Consider the following 12,090-nt stretch of genomic DNA (forward strand, 5'->3'; position numbering starts at 1 on the left):
TTGCAGAGATGCAGACTGTCAAAAGTAGATGAGTCAAGACCACTGAAAATGTGTTTAGTTCATAGAATCATAGAATGGTTTGGGTTGGAAGGGACCTTTAAGATCATCTGGTTCCAATACCCTGCCATGGGCAGGGACACCGTCCACTAGACCAGGTTGCCCAGCTCTGTAGTCCTCAGTACAGGAGACATGGACCTGTTGGAGAGGAAGAAACGTTTTACCGTGAGGGTGGTACAACACTGGCACAGGTTGCCCACAGAAGTGACAGATGCGCCATCCCTGGAGACAGCCAAAGCCGGGTTGGATGTGGGTCTGGCCAGCCTGATCTAGTTGAAGGTGGGGAACCCTCGCGCGTTCCGCCGGCCGTGCCGTATCCACAAGGGCGTGCGGGTCTGAGAGCGGCTCACGGCGGACAGCGACCCGCGGGTCTGCAAGCTGCGGGGAGCTGCGCGGAGCGGAGCCAGATTCCTCCGCAGCGCAGCAGTAGCGCCGCCGGCTGCCTGTGAAACCCGAAACCGGGGCTGCGGCTGAGGGCCGGCCCTGGGAGGCAGCTCCAGCTCCTCGCACCGTGTGTATTTACACATCCATGCACACAGGGACACTCTTCTCAACTTCTTGGGCTGAGAGCCGTGCGGCGCCGGGGATTTCTGGGGGGAGGGCGTTGGGAGCGCGGAGCTCCGGCGTGGCGCTGGCAGCCCGCGGAGAGGAAGGGAAGGAGGAGAAACTTGTGAGTGCAGTCAAGCTGAAACAAGCTGTCACCGGTTCCGAGTTTGTCTGGGGAAGCCACCGCATTTATGGGTGAGGAGATGGAGCCTGCTTGTGGACAGTAGGAGTCCTGGCCCGGGGCAGTTTCGGAGCTCCCGTGGACCGGGTCGGCACGGCAGCTAAACGCACGGTAGGTGGCATCGATGCTGGTTGCCCCGTGGTCACTGCAGGACAAATAATTGCTGCAGACCAGGAAGCAGAGGCAGCAGCTGTCTGTGCGTGTTAGGTCTGTTCTTGTCTGCCGGGCATGTGTGTGTGTAGGCATCTTTAAGTGTTGTGTGCCGTTATTCCTTAACAGTGTTACATAGTTCGTAACAGGATTCCTCTTTGTCGGTGTTAGGGATACAAGCAGAGTATGTGTCATCTGACTACTTGTTGGCTTCAATATAAGTAAAAGCCTTTTGTGCTTTCTGCGATCTCCATGTTAATTCTTTGGATTTGTGATGGTTGTTTTAAAATCTCCCTCAAGTATCTGCAGCAGGCTTGTGGAGATCAGTCCTCACTGGGACAGACTTTACCATAAGGATTTTGACTGTAATCACAGAAGAGTTAGGGAATCTTCAGTTGGTGTCTAGAGCTACTGAGTGGCTTTCTTGTTAAGATAAGGGAGTCTTCTCTTTTTTTTCCCCCCTCCATTGGGCTTGTATGGAATATTTATCTTTCTTAGCGGTAACCTGAATTGTCAGTTTCAGGGTTTTCTTTCAGCAAATTGGAGAGTAGTAAGTGATTCATGTTTGATCATGTTACAAACATTTTTCCAACACATGACTGCAGATAAACAGCAGTGGAGTTTTTTTGTTTGTTTTGAATTTTTTAGATGGGTACTCTTCTGTGTAGGTAGAAATAAAAACCCAGATTAATTCCGTGTGGCACAGTCACTTCGTAACACTGGATTTGCCTAATAATGTGGATTCTGTCTGTGTTAAGTAGCATGGTTGCTGGGAAGATCAGCAGGTTGGGTCGTATTGGATCAGCAGGTATTAAGACACAGTTAAGTTTTTCTGTTGCAGAGTAGTTCTGTACCTAGATGACAATAACTTCTGTATGTTCAAGGGGAAAGGATTCCCCATGAGATAAGAATTAAGGGAGGGAGATTTATCAAAACAAGGGGCAATGTGTCTTGTCCTAACTAAAAATCATGTAAGTTGCATCCTATACTCAAGAGAAGGAATGCAGAGTTACAAGCAGAGGTAGGAGAAAGGATTGAGTGTCAAGTGGTTGTTTTCAGTCCTGTGAAATTTCACATTGTGGCAGGATTTGTTATTGCAAAAGGCTTCTCCTAGTATATTATACTGATAACTTGTGTTAAAAATAAATGTGCTTAGAACTTGTGTTTCTCTGTGCATGGTGTATAAAATCTGCCTCTTTGATTGGTGTCCTGTCTCCTACCTGCTTTTTTCTTCTCTTGTTCTTTACTTGGCTGTCATTGTTTAACGAAATTAGATAGAATCATAGAATAGTTAGGGTTGGAAAGGACCTTAAGGTCATCCAGTTCCACGCCTCACACTAAAACATGCCACACAAGGCTTCAACCAACCTGGCCTTGAAGACAGATATAGTTTGGAACGTATTTTGTGCCTGCCCCTCTCCCCCCCTGCTTCTTTCCCCAGCTACAGCAAAAAAAAAGTCCCACAGTAAGTAAAAAATATAAAGCTGTGTAGGAAATTCATCTAACAATGTGATTGTGTGGAAGGCAAGACTTACATGAGAGGGAGGCTGTGGGTATTCCTTTAAGATGTTCCTCTCCTGTGTTTGGAGGTTAGTGCATGAAGTTCGCTTTTATCAGTGGTCCTGTAGCTAGATTCAGTTTTCTGAAGATGGAGTTCAGAAAGCTAGAAATTAAGAAAGGAAATTGCCTGACAAGTAATAGTTTGAACTCTTGATAAGGCCATGTCTGCAGAAGTAACTAGAATAGAAAGAGACCCTGCGAGATCAATGTACAGCTATAGCACATCTCTCAGGACCTTTTCCTCTCTTGCTGCTTCGTTCAATATCTGATTTTTTTCAACACACCATGTGAAAGAAAAAAAAATAAGAAAAGAGTTGAAATTCAGGATGGGCAGGTTGAAGTGATTTGGATCCTTTTACCTTTAGCTCTCTTCCCTGTAAGCTATTTGGTATTTATTGTGACCTGAAGGCCTTTGGAAGTACGCTTTATTCCTGGAGCTGTTACTTACTGGCTTAATCTATATTGGGCAGAGGGAATGCTTGACATAATCTTTTCTTTTTTTTTTTTTAATAACCTCCAGGAACAGGGTGCCACACTTCATCATATTGGGAGGGTTTTAGCATCATAAACTGTCCTGTGAGTGAGTGAACTGTATGTTAGCTCTTAGCCAGGAAGGAAAATAAAGGGTTGTCTTCTCTAGGCATTCTAAACCAAGCAAAATGCTGAAAGAGAATATTTGGTGCAGGTTTTCTTCATTTACTGCCTGTGATTTATCTTACCTGGAATCCTCAACATTGCAGAAAGCCAAGTTGCCAATAGTGTTGGTTGATGAGGAAGTACACAGCTTTTTATGGAACTTGTTACTTTACTACCAGTCTTGGGAGGATAGAAAATTAAAATGACAGTAGAGGCCAAATTTCCAGCTTAGATTCTCTTCCTATATGTAGGACTGCAAAAAGTCCTAGTAATAAAATTTGTTCTGTGTCAGTTTCTATTATTTGCTGAAAAGCAAGTATGTCACAGAATTATTTTTTATAGTTGTTGCCTGCATTTATTTAGAAAAGCTTGATAAAGTTGCCCTTTTTCAATTGAGGGAGAAAGTTGGCTCAGCTACATAGCACTCAAAAGGGTATGAAAATACCAGACATCTCAAAGATGTGGCTGTACTTCAGCTTCAGCAGCGTAGCAGGCATCCCCAAGTCCTCTGTTGAGACAGATAAAGACTTCATATGCAGAGCTGAAATCACAGCCTTATAGCAGGAAGGAGGGCATACAGGCTTCGGTGGCAGCAGTGCTGTGGGAGGCAGGAGAGGCTACCTTGCCAGGTTGGATGAAGCCTTGGGTGATATGGTTTAGCGTGAGGTGTCCCTGCCCATGGCAGGGGGGTTGGAACTTGATGATCTTGAGGTCCTTTCCAGCCATAACTATTCTATGATTCTATGATTCTATGACTCTGCCCCATCCCTGGAAGTGCTCAAAGCCCCATTCAACCTGGTCTAGTGGAAGGTGTCCCTGCCTGTACAAAGGGGTTGGAACTAGATGATCTTTAAGGCTCCTTCAAACCCAAACCATTCTATGACACTGTGTGTGAGCTCCCAGAAGCAGCTGGATGGCATTAGGAAGCAGCTTGCTTTGGTCCCTGTGGTTTCCAAACCTCAAAAGGACAGCCAGCAGTTGGGAGTTGATGCCTCCCAAGCCTCATGGTTCTGTGGTCTTTCCTTTCAATAGGTACCCCCACAATCCAGCTGTGGCAGCCAGTCTGTAGGTGGCTGATCTTGGTGTGAGGGGCTGCATGCTGAGAAAATCCTTCCTATTCTTCAGCTTCTTGTACATTTCCTGATTCACTCCTACTTCACCATTTTGCCAGTTACATTTCAGTGATCAAAGTGTGAATGGTAAGGACTGGAGTGAAGCTGTGAATTTATTTCATATTGAATTGATTATGCATCCAAAATGAGTGGTAAGGGACATTGATTAGCTGCCATTATAAGCTAGTTCATTTATTTTTGAAAAATATCCTGTTTTGCTAGCAGAAAGTCACTTGATAGGCTCTTAATGCTCTGCAGTATATCACATGAGTAAGTATCATCAGTCTTAAATAATGTGCTTTACAAATTTGTTTTATTTGATTGTCTTTACCTATCACCTTTGTTAGCTCTGGTTCTTTTAGTAGCCTTCTTTATCCAAATTTCTTCTTCCTTCAGAGTTACTACCTTATCCTCTACCTTCTCTTTGTAAAAGCGGAAAACGGAGTTCCTTCATTATGTTCTCCAGTTCTTTAATTATTTCAGCCTTTTAAAAATGATTTCCAGTTTTACAAAATGCTTCTAGATGTTTGGATACTAGCACTGGAAGTAATACTTAGGGGTCAGTCCTGTGAAATCCAGAGACACAATGATCTGTGTACTTTATTTTTCCCTTGTTAAATTGTCTTGTGATGATGCTAGAGATGGGGCTGTTGTGTTGAACAGGGACCTTGGGTTTTCCTTCAGGAGGATGCTCTCAGGTACTGTCAGAACTTCATAACTTCTGCTGATCAAGAACCAGATGGCTGGCTGTCAGTCGCCTTTCCTCTTTGTAATTAACGGCTTCCTTGGTACTTGTCACTTGCACTCTTTTTCAGTCATTATCTTTTTTCTTTTCTTACCTTTTTTCTTCCAAATCATTGGCTAAATTGCAAAGTAAGATAGTTCCCGTGAGACTAGAAACCACCTGCAGTGTGATGCTGCTTTTTGTTTACAGTCATGGTTTTTGACTTATCTGTTAACTGTTTGAACTAATTTTGTCTGCCTGGCTTAGCTCTTGTTCCATTGGGCTTTGCTAATGAAAATGTCATGCTCCGCTGTGCCAGAGGCCTTTGAAGGAGAGAGCACATGAGCTCAGTGCTTTTAACTTTGTCAAACTTCTGTTGTTTATTGTTGTACTGATTAGTTTGGAGGGGCTTTTATGCTCTGGCTCAATGAGACAAACTTGAGCAACATGTAGAACCCTTTGGCAATGTTTATATAGTTTATTGTCATGGCATACCTTTAGTTTTCCTATATTTAGTTCTGTGCAATTCTGTGTAATAGCAATTATGATTAATAGCTCTTTAGCAAATATTTTTTTCTTGTCTATTACTTCCAAGAAGTAACTGGGGTATTCCTGCCGTCCTTTTCCCACATCTGCCTTTGCTTTTAAAGCAGTTAAAATTTTGACTGGACTGGTGTTCTTGGCCTGCCAAATTGAACAATCATGAAGTGTTATAAAAAGTAAAATGCAAAACTCCAGCAATTTGCCTGTGTCCTGGAGGCAGTCAGATCCCTCTAGATGTCACTAACCGGGTGAAACAAACATGCTTTTTCCTGTGTTTGTGTGCTCTGGGCCAAAATCTGTTGGCTATTTCCATATTTTGAGCTACTTCTCTGTTTTGCAAGGAGGTAAAGTGCTCCTTCAGTTGGTAGAGAAAGTAGCCTTCCACTTAATCCTTGTTCAAATGACCTGACCTTGGCTCCAGCAGCAGCATCCTGGATTTTCCATAAGCTCCCTTTCTAGCTCTTTCTGTAGCTTTCTCAGCTACCACATCCTCTGTTGTGAGAAGAAAAATATGGAGAAGGACAGAAGTGAGACCAGGGGAGTCTCTTGCTTCCCAAAAGTGCTAGTAGTTTGCAGCTTAAGCTAGGAAAGTTTTTAAAAAGAGCAGCAAGAATGGTCAAGGACACAGCACAGCTTTTGTCCAAGAAACAGTGAAGCAGGAAGAAACTTGTCAGCCAGATGAGATGACTGAGAAAACTGCATAAATGGGTGGTTGGGAAAGAGTGAGCAGAGGCCAATTCTTCCCTTATTTCCAACAGAGAAATCCCAGGATGTATCCAGTAGTGATGGTGGCATGCTCAAAACAAATGAAAGCAGGTAGTACTGTGCACAAGATGTACATAAGGTGTAATTAAGATGCACAGGTACTTGCTAGAAAATACTGTGGTTAATTAAGGGAAAACCCAGTTTTAAGGGGTAGCTGGATGTGAAAGTATTGTTGTGTTCTTGTCTTAGTTTTTCTGCTTGTCCCTGAGAGTTTACTTGAGTCACAATTGGAGATGGGATGCTGGGCTCCTTGTAGGCATCCATTTATTCAGTTTTGACCCTCCTGTGTTTTGATGTTACTTATGCGAGGGAGGGGGAGAGGGAACATCCGATTCTGTGTTTGTGGCTTGATGGAAAGGAGCTGAATGACCACAGCAGACCACTGCAATGTGTGAAGGCTTGCTGCCTTCAGTTGGAAGTGTGTGGACATACGTAAGCATAAGAGCTGGTGTTGCAAAGCAAGTTGTGATGGATCTTTGTGCTTTTGATTTTTTTTTTAAAGTTCACAACCATGTTTCCAGGTAGTGCTGTGGGGATGTGTGGGCACAGTCTTACAGGATGAGTATTTAGAAAATGCATCACAAGAGTGGATCGCATGAATTCAAGTGGAAAAGAACCCCTGAAGTGTATTAGAACTTAAGGAGTTTTTCACTGCAGTGCTGGCTGTCAAGCTGGGTATGTAAAGGTGGAAAAAGTAGCTAAAGTACTACTGTGCTCTGACAATCCTAGGGTGATAAATGACTGTTTAGCAAATGGGAGAGCACTACAGTCAAGGGTACTTAAAGTATGCTAAAGGCTCCTCTTGAGTTGCTTCAGAAAGAAAAATGATGCAGAGGATGCAGACAATTAACTTTACTTCTTATATTTCACACCCTTCTCTGTAGATGAGATAGATGTGGTTACTCTGCCCCATGCCCAGAATGGTTGCCAATTCTTTCGGTATTTTTTTTTGGGAAAAAAAGTTTCTGTAAATCCCTAAACCTTGAGGAGCTGTATGTTCTATGATAGCTCCAAGATCTTGTTGCCACCATGTCTGTGTGTATTTAGAACTGGCTACTTTGATTGTTACTGTAGTGGAGTGCTAATCATATTGACCTTTAATCTATTAATCACATTAACCTACCTGGGCTTGGACTGGGAAATAAGAATTGCAATTATCAGTATATAGCTCGAGGCATAAAATCATACAATGATAGAATGGTTTGATGTGGAGAGGACCTTAAAGCTCATCCAGCTCCGATCCCCTATAGGGGGCCTATAGGGATGCTGGGGAGGGACTATTCATTAGGGATGGTAGTGGTAGGACAAGGGGTAATGGGTTAAAACTTAAACAGGGGAAGTTTAGATTGGATATAAGGAAGAAGTTCTTTACTGTAAGGGTGGTGAGGCACTGGAATGGGCTGCCCAAGGAAGTTGTGAATGCTCCATCCCTGGGGGTGTTCAAGGCTGGGTTGGACAGAGCCTTGGGTGACATGGTTTAGTGGGACTGGAATAGGGGGCTGGAACTTGGTGATCTTAAGGTCCTTTCCAGCCCTAATTATTCTATGATTCTATGATCCTGTCATTACATGCCCTTGTAAAAATTCCCTCTCCCGATTTCTTGCATTACTCCCTTTAGGTACTGGAAGGCTGCTCTAAGGTCTCCCCAGAGCCTTCTCTTCTCCAGGCTGAACAAGCCCAATTCTTCGCCTGTTTACATAGGAGGGGTGCTCCAGCCTCTAATCATCTTTGTGGTTCTTACTCCCCCAGGTCTTGTTTTGGGTGCTGCAGAGCTCCACACAGGACTGCAGGTGGGGTCATAGCAGAGCAGAGAGGGAGAATCACCTCCCTCAAGCTGCTGGTCATACTCCTTTTCATGAAGCCCATCATACAGTTGGTTTCTGGGCTGTGAGCGCACACTGCAGGCTCATGTCAAGTTTCATCAGCCAACACCCCTAAGTCCTTCTCCTCCTGATCCACCGAGGGGCCATCCATCAAATCCATGGTTCTTCAGCTTAGAGACAAGGATGTTGTGCTGGACAGTGTCAAATGCCTTGCACAAGTCCAGGTAGATTACATCAGTTGCTTTTCCCTTATCCCAGTGCTGTAGCCCTGTTGGAGAAGACCACCGAATTTGTCAGGCATGGTTTGCCCTTAATGTAGCCATGTTGGCTGTCACCAGTCACCTGCTTACTGTCCATGTGCCTTAGCATAGTTTCCAGGAGGATCTGCACTATGGTCTTGCTGGGCATGGAGGTGAGAATGACTGGCCTGTAGTCATTTAAAGGCTGGCCCCTTTAAAAATGGGGATTATAGTCCCCCTTTTCCAGAGATAGGAACTTGACTGGAGAAACACAACTTCTCAAATGTGATGGAAAATTGCCTGGCTACTTCAAGCACCATCTCCCTCAGGACCTGCGGATATATTTCATCAGGTCCCATTGACTTGTGCACTTTCAGGTTTCTTAGGTGTTCTTGAGCATGGTCATCTACAGCAAGCAGTTCTTTGTTCTCCCAGTCCCTGCCATTGCCTTCTGTGACTTGGGCAATGTGGCTGGAGCTCTTGCCAGTGAAGACCGAGGCAAAAAATAGTCATTGAGCTGTCTCCATGTCCTGGGTAACCAGGTCTCCCATTTCCTTCTGGAGGGGGGACTATATTTTCCCTTGCCTTCCTTTTATCTCCGATGTGCCTGTAGAAGCTTTTCATGGTGCCCCTAATGTCCCTGGCCAGATTGAGTTCTGTTGGGGCTTTAGTTTTCCTATCCTGATCCCTGCTAGAGCTCATTCTGAATGCTTCCTTTTAGGGCATAACAGATTGCTACAGTTGAGAGACAAGTGTATGAATGCACACATGTATCTAGGAGATGAAGACAGACTTTTGGGACTCTAGTTAATTATATCATTGACTAATTTGTCTTGGAAAGTGTGATGAGTAATTCGGGATCTCAATGTTGTTACATTTGAGATAATGATGAGGGAAGAAGCTCTGCTGTACATCTGCTTGTAATTATGAGTTACCTACTATGGTATTTTGATTGTCCACAAGAAGTCAGAGCAAGCAGCCCATTTGCTGAATAAGCAAATATGGCAGAACCACTAGATGTTTCCTTCAAGGGTTTGGGTTTCTGGTTGTTTTCTCTGTGTGTTTGTGTGTCTCCATATGAGAAGCCACTGGTGCGAGGCTACCATCTGTGGGCTAATGACTGAATGCCTTTAAGTCAGAATCTCACCTAGACGTAGCGATACCACAGTGCTGCCAGCGCCTTGGTGGGCTCCCGATTGTGGTTGCTGGAGACTGACAAAGGAAATTACAGTCTTGCTCAGAACGTAGGAGAAGGAAAACTCCTATCTTCAGACCCGAGCTGATGTAGCTCGTCTAGCCCTGTCAGGTCTTCCATCTAAGAGAAGGATGCTCTTATAAAACCTACGGCCTGCGGACTTTGCTGTCACTGTCCTATCTCGCTAGGCCCTGGCAGTTAAACCTCAGGTGTAATGGATGGGGCCAGTTCTGTGTACATTTTTCCTCACCTAAAAATCCCTGTGCAGGCTGGAAGGGCTTGCTCTCACTTGTCGGTATGGACAGGAGACGATAGAATCGGTAGGTGACAAGGTGCATGTGTAGCAGCAGATCCAACCATTGCATGCAGCCAATGGGTAGCTCTGATTACTCAGGAGATGACAGTCCTAGTTAGACACTGCCCGATTCCCTAAACCACCCTTTTCCAGCCAGGTTTGCATATCCCACATGCCCTTGGTCATCGTGCTTGAATTAAGCCTGGTTAAAGCCCTTCCCAAAATCTCCACTCGCGAAGCCAAGCCATCATCAATAGTGGTCTTGTGTTGAGCTTTTACCTCTACCCTTGATTGAGATCAAAATTGCATGTCAGAAGCATGGATAGTAACTGTGATTATCCACTGCTAAGTGGTCTTGCAACACACAAAAGTAGTCCTGGATGCTAGAAAGAAATCTTATCTCTGGCAGTTGCAGTATTTGTGCAGCTGTTCCTACAGAGGTTTCTTTTTTTCTTCTCTTTTGTAAATGTCTCTGAAGAAGTAATCCAACAAAGAGAAACATTAAAGGGCCTGTCTGGAGAAACCAAAAAATTGCAATGCCTTGTAGTTTGGAGACAGTGATGGAGATAGTAGATTCACAGTTTAAAAAGGACCGTGAAGTCTTACTTCATGTTTACAAGCACAAAAGCTGCCTAGGCTCTGTATTCAGTATTGCTACATGGAGGTTTCCTAAAAATGTGAGTTTTGCAAATGGGTTCTGAAAGTCATAATCTGACTGTAGCAGATGGGGATCTTAATGGCACTGCAGGAACCCAAATTGATTTGATCTCAGTAACTTCGATGTAAAATGTACAGAGTTTAGAAGTGGGCAGGAAAAGTCCCAGTCAAAAACCTGGTTCTGACAAGAGTTCTGCAGTGTGGCTAAAAATGAAGTTTACAAATGAAAGCGTAGCAGCAAGCCTTCCCTCCCCCCACTCAATAGCTGGTTTGTAGACTGGGGATTAATTTTGTTCATACGTATTGCAAAATGTCATTCAGCATCCGCTGTGAGATGCGTTTACTTGCTGTTGAAAGTACAGTTCCATAGCGTGGAAATGGGAAGTCTTGAAGGTGCCATTTTAAATGCAATTTAAGTAAAAATTCTTCAAAAGCCAATAAATTAATTTGAATGTAAAACATTACTAACATCTTATGCATGATGCTGAAACCCCTTCTGTTCCTAGGAGAGTGCAGGGATCAAACTGGAGTCAGTTAACTTCATCATCCAGAAGCATATAATAAATGATAGTTAGAAAAATATACACTTGTATAAACATCTGTCTTGATGCCAGCAGGCTTTCTTAGGTTGAGTTTTTCTCTCCAGGACACTACTAAGCAAGGAGCAAGTACCTGCAAGAAGGCACATTGTAAGTAGTGTTTTTTGAGTAATGAAAACTTAAGAAAAACAATATGCATCTGTCTGTAAGCAAAAGATCTGATCAGCTTTTGGGTTGTTTAGTTTTCCATGTAACCTGGTATGTGTGTGATGTCTGCTGCCTGAACGTAACCCATCACGCTTCAGTACTCTTTCTTAAGAGAAAATGAGACCTGGCTTTGTGCATTGTAGTGAGAATGGGAGAGCAGCCTTAACCTCAGCACATAATCAGGTGGGTAAACATCAGGGAGGGGGCAGAACTATTTTGGGTAATAATGCTGGAGTAAATTGATATAGAATGTCCATGAGTATGTTGGCATGAAAAAAGAAATTCTAACAGAGTAGGGAGTTCCTGGAACTGCTGGGGGATATTAAATTAGTTGGTTTGATGGTGCTTTTTCACTGTCTGGAAGTAACTGTGTTGGTGGCTCCCATGGGGCTTCAGAAGATGGGCTTAATGATTCTGGTGGTCCGTTACTGTCCTGCCTGTTTATCATGTGTGTACGGTTGTAAAATAATAGTCTAGTCCTTAACCATAGGAATATTTTACATGTATTATGAGATGTGGCAAGGCAAAAACATAATTGACAGCAAATCAACATGCTTGCATCACAGTGGGACCCTTATTATTTTCACTGTGATGATTCTGTCCTGCATGAGCCAACTGTTAATTCATTTCTGATAGCTTGACTGATTTTGAAGAATTTACAAGGTTTCATCATAAGTGTTACAAACAGTTCTGGTCACTTGCCGTGATGATTTGACTCCTGATTTGGTCAGCTGTTACTGGTAGACTTTACCACATTTAGAAATAGTTGTTGTCTCTGCCTTTGCAGTGGTCTGTGGGTCTTTGTATGGGAGTAGCCACATAACTCCCTTCACATGCTGTCTTCTGCCAGGCGTAAGGGGA

The 12,090-nt window shown here is 43.7% G+C and overlaps 1 protein-coding gene across 3 annotated transcripts in view; it reads left to right on the plus strand.

Annotated features, from left to right (window-relative positions):
- The first annotated feature begins 628 nt into the window (after positions 1-628).
- The window catches only part of ARHGAP24 (Rho GTPase activating protein 24), a 210,359-nt gene continuing 198,897 nt past the window's right edge, over positions 629-12,090 (plus strand). For all 3 annotated transcript variants that reach the window (XM_031046816.2, XM_031046815.2, XM_031046814.2), the window contains exon 1: positions 629-895. The gene's annotated coding sequence lies outside the window, so the exon portion shown is untranslated. The remainder of the gene's footprint in view (positions 896-12,090) is intronic.

This window comes from Melopsittacus undulatus, chromosome 7, assembly GCF_012275295.1.
Source record: "Melopsittacus undulatus isolate bMelUnd1 chromosome 7, bMelUnd1.mat.Z, whole genome shotgun sequence".
In the NCBI taxonomy this organism is placed as follows: Eukaryota; Metazoa; Chordata; class Aves; order Psittaciformes; family Psittaculidae; genus Melopsittacus; species Melopsittacus undulatus.